Below are 5,491 nucleotides of genomic sequence, written 5' to 3'. Positions count from 1 at the left end.
GGGGTGTATTAGACAGTATGTTTCTGTCAAGTCAACATTAGTTGACTTGACTTGTCTTGTGTTTTCTGTATTGTATGTGTGTGGAAAACTTGTGTAATCATTGCCTCATATTTAAGGCATAATCATCATTTCTATCAATAACATTACAAGATCTCTCATCCTACATTTACTGTTCCACTGCATCAAGGTTTTTAACATGGTAATGGAGAGTGTAAAAGTAAATTTTTGTCTAGGGTGCTACTTAAAATTACTATCATAACAGGAGTAAAGGGAAACGAAAAGCTTGGTTACAAGCAAGTAATAAGGGGAAAGAAAATAAAACACACAATAATACGTGCCAAATAGTATTGACGGTTATAAAAATGGCGGTAATGTTTACATCCGAAAACAAATAAATTAATTGCTCTTAGCACCACTAAAGGTAGATTTTCTGTTGAGAAAAAGAGTGTGATTTCTTAGATCGAAAAGTAAAAGTTAGAATGCGTATGCTCAATTTGAGTTGTGCTCAACTTGCAATTTTTAAACAAATAACACTTTGTAGCAGCTAATCAAGCCGTACAAAAATTAGCAACAAAGGTTGTTAAAGAAATATATCCTTTTACTACCAATGTTGGTATTAATATTGTTTTTAATACTGTGAGTCTTAAGTCTTTAAAAGGTATTCACTGGCATATTTATCTGAGGAGGAAGTTGAAGTTTGTTCACAAAGAACATTAAACAAATGACATAGATCGTCTCTCAGATGTTAAACATGATTGCTAATTCTAATACTATTTGATTTAGTAGGCTAGCCACGTATATAAATATGATAATGAATATGATGCATATCCAATATTTTTAGCATCACTGGTATTGAAAAGATATAATGAAAAAAAATAAAATACTCCTTCTCACCTATTAGATGGTTTTCATCTTATTTTGCATTATGTCTCATTGAAAGGAACTTGCCGGGAGTATTTATATGAGGAGGAAGGTGAAGTTTATTTTCAAAGAGAAAAAAGCATTAATGAATCACCTTTCAGAATACATGCATGGTTGCTAATGCTAACACTAACAAATTTAATAGGCTAACCACGAATATATACATGACATGGAATATGATACATGCCTCCTGCCCAACATTTAATCAATACCGGTATTGGAAAATGTGATGATATACATAAAAAATACTCATTCTCCCCTATTATATGGGTTTTAACTGTTTGTTGAGACGCTAAGAAGAAAAATGCTAAATTAGAACAAAAAATTTACTTGAAAGCTCATATACTCCGCATGAATCATCAATCGCTTTATACAAGATTGTTGATGTAATTTTTCCACTTCCCAATCCTTTTACCTCTCATGTTTTTCTCTTCATATGGTTCTATTTTATGTCACTTTCTACTTTTGTTTTTATGTTATCCAATTAATGATAACTTTCATTAATAAAAAAAGATAACATCAAATAAATTGGGGCACTAAAGTAAATTAGCATAAATAAGGTAAAGTCTAGTTCACCTATGCTTTCATTTTTCCTCTAATGTGAGGTTTACTTAAATTCAATACAGTATTATCACGACGTATTTATGTTGTATGCCATTTTTTTTATTTCAATTTTTTCCCTACTGTATAAGAGAACTGAAGGATTATTGATGTCAATAATTTAGCCTTTCCAAGTATTCTCTTGCTTTTAGTTTTTTCATTACGTTGGTGCATAATTATTTTGGGCATAACAATGAAAATGTAATAGTAATCTATGATTTCAGTATACTCGATGATTTATCGACGATTTCACCACGTGCAAATGAAAAAGAAGATAATAGCCCACGATTTTAATTACATAAGGGGTTGGCCGATGATTCTGACACTCGCATCAAGCTTATCGTGCTATCTAATAGTAAAGAAAAAGAGGGTGCTAAAAGTAAGGCATTGCTTTATATTCCCCATATAAAAGTACAATTGATTCTGTTTTATCCGTGTAGCTGACTAATGGGGGTAGTATTAGTATTTTTGGGTATATAAAGGAATGCCAAAATATTATAAAACCAGTGGGAAGTTGAGGCATCCCCGATATTGCTTAGAAATTAGGGAAAGAAATAAAGACATCACCCATTCTAGTTTATGGTTTTCTCTATCTCCTATTCATTTTTCCTATTTCCCATCCACTTTAATTTTCATCCCAATAATCTTAATTATCACCCATATGTATTTTCTTAAATCATAAACACTATCTATTTGACTTATTATTTGCTCCATCCCCACCACCAACGGCTACTTCATTTGCTCAATCTCAGAAATCCAGTGCCACCTTAAGTATCCTATTTTTTTCTTCTATTTTTTGGTTTTGCATATAAAAATACCTCTGATGAGAATAAACAATGTTAAAAAGGAATCAATCCCAAAGCAAGATAGTTAAAAACTAACATAATCGTTTATTAATTGAGAGAAACAATGATCGTGACTGATGAGTAGTTTACGTATACAAGTGCTGAAGGAATTAATATTTTGATAAGGATTTATATTATTGATGGATCGGCCATTCCAAAACATTAATAACCTTAGATATAATAAGTATTTTTGATTGTAGGTGGTTAATGGAAAAGTATATAGTTTATATATGTACATCCAAATTAAAATACTGTTCGCACCGGTTCTTCATAAATTAAAAAAGAAAGAAAGAGGAGTTGCTGATTGAACATCGATGATTAATTAGCCTGACATTTTTAGGGGTCGCTGAAAAGGATTTAGGGGCTATCAGGTTATACCCATCCCAAGGTATTAGTTAAGGGATATCCTATAGGAATTCCGAAGTTACCAATATGTCCCTGCAGTAATAAAACTTCAAATCCAAAAATAAAATCAGTTTCACTTTCACTTCAATTTCATTTTCAGTTTCAACTCTTCCTCTTCTCATAAGTAATTAGTTAGGTGTAAATCACATATAAGTATTGTATACCCACATTTTGTCTAACGGTGTTTCAAACGGCCAATTAAAAACAAAGTGTAAATAAAGTGCATATTTTAATGTCTCAACCAATAGAGTCCCGCCAAATGTCCTCTTCAGAATAACTAATGTCCAAAGCTTTTATATAATTTAATTTGAGGGAGGTGTCACATTCACCGTGTGATGTGGAAGCTCACGTGACTTAGCATTTTAAAAGAGGGAAAATTTATTTGGTGATCAAACCAATGACGTGAGTTCAAAACTTTTGTGCAAACATGTCCAAAGCAGGCTAACGTCCTTTCCAACGAGCCTTGCAAGTTGTTTAAGTTTTTCAGGGGTCCTGGACTCTATCTCAGGAGTTTGAGCCTCGTCGATCAGCCATATCTGCGATCAAGTCCAATCCCTCAATAGTGATGAAGCTCATTCTCATGGACATATGCGTCATTTGGTGAAAGTGCACGTGGATATGATCGCGGCTCGCGTGGGGTGCATGCCGCATGGTTTCTATAAAAGGTGAGTCTATTAGGAAATGCGAATTTCTTTCTGGCTCGGCCCCAACAAAGAAAGTTGATAAAAGTGAACATGATTGGAAATGTAGGTCACACATATCAATCATGCACACAACTCAATAAACTCAAATGCGGAGATCCCGTGGTTAGTAGTATTATGTAGCCAGCCATGAAAAATGCTATGGAGAATGAGAGCACCAAGAAAGGAGTAATAATATCAAGTAACAATAGTGAATACGACCACCATCAACAAGAACAAAAGAAGAAGAAGCAGGAAACTAGCATCAAACTAAGCTGGCCTCTAATTTTCTGCTGCATGCTCTTATTAGTTGGTCAAGTAGGAGGTCCATTACTACTAAGGCTTTACTACTTACATGGTGGTCAAAGAAAATGGTTAACAAGTTGGTTACAAACTGCAGCTTTTCCAATTCTTCTTATACCTATCTTAGTTTCATGGTCTAAATCAAAGTCAAAATCTCAATCAATATCGACAAATGCTGTAAACCCGACTGATCACCGAAATCAATGATTTTGTGTCACTCGTAAACTCTTCATATCAAGTGTTATCCTGGGCATTATGTTTGGTCTAGACGCTTTTCTGTTTTCTATTGGTTTAAGTAATCTCCCTGTTTCAACTTCTACATTGTTGATGGCTACTCAACTAGCTTTTACTGTTTTTTTTGCTTCGATTCTTGTTAAGCGGAAATTTACTCCGTATTCGATTAATTCGGTTGTGTTGTTAACTCTTGGTTCTGTTGTTTTGGCTTTTCATACTAGTAGTGATAAACCTATTGGTGTTTCAAAGGCTCAATACTTCTTGGGTTTCTTTATGACTCTTGGTGCAGCTGCACTTGTGGGGTTAATGTTGCCTAGTATCGAGTTAGTGTACACGAAAGCATGTGAAGCCATAACATATGATCTGATGATGCAGATGCAGTTTTTAATTTCAATGTTTGCGACACTCGTTTGCACCATTGGCATGTTAATCAACAAAGACTTTCAGGTGAAAATTGTTTTTCATAATTTTCGTAGTATATTCTTAACTAGAGTTCAAAATGTCCGATTTAATTTTGTTAAGTTTTGTGTAATCTCAAGTTCTGTTTTTTCATTCATTCACGTTCTCTCTTTTATACAAGACCCCAAAAACCCTAACTGGATTTAGACTATATCAATGAGTCTCGAGCCACAGCCTTGAGCCCATACATAACTCCTAACACCCTCCCTCAAGACGGAGCATGGAGGTCACACATGCCCATCTTGGACATGAGAAACTGAAATTGAGCTTTCCCTAAAGATTTAGTAAAAATATCCACTAATTGCACTGTCGTAGGAGTATAAGAAGGTGTGATAATCTTCTGGATTATAGCATCTCTAACCAGATGACAGTCAACTTCGATATGCTTCGTTCGCTCATGAAAAACTGAATTCTGAGCAATATACAAAGTCGACTGACTATCACATAGAAGACGCATTCCATGTGTATGATGAACTCCCAAATCACGCAGTAATTGCTTCAACCATTTTAATTCACACGTAGCTGCTGCCATAGAACGATATTCCGCTTCAGCCGATGACCGAGAAACAGTATGTTGCTTTTTAGTTTTCCATGACACTGGTGAATCTCCAAGAAGAACAAACCATCCAGTCAATGAACGCCTAGTTAATGGACAACTCGCCCAATCTGAGTCACACCATCCTTTTAAATTAAGACCACTATCAGAGCGCAACAGAATTCCCTGTCCAGGATTCTTCTTCAAATATCGAACCAAACGAAGAGCTGCTTCCCAATGGGCTAGTCTTGGTCGTTGCATAAACTGAGACAAAGTATGTACGGAATATGCCAGGTCCGGTCTAGTCACGGACAGGTAAATTAAACGACCAACTAATCTTCTATACTTCTCCACATTCGTAAACAAATCTCCTTTGTCTAAAGAAAGACGATGATTTGTTTCTATTGGAAATTCCGCAGGTTTTGCACCTAATAAACCTGTTTCCATGATGATATCCAATGCATATTTTCTATGACAGATATAAAAACCGTGTTTACTACGAGCCACCT

This window comes from Papaver somniferum, chromosome 6 (genome assembly GCF_003573695.1).
Source record: "Papaver somniferum cultivar HN1 chromosome 6, ASM357369v1, whole genome shotgun sequence".
NCBI lineage: Eukaryota > Viridiplantae > Streptophyta > Magnoliopsida > Ranunculales > Papaveraceae > Papaver > Papaver somniferum.
The sequence above is the reverse complement of the archived record's forward strand: the minus strand, read 5'-3'. Positions refer to the sequence as shown.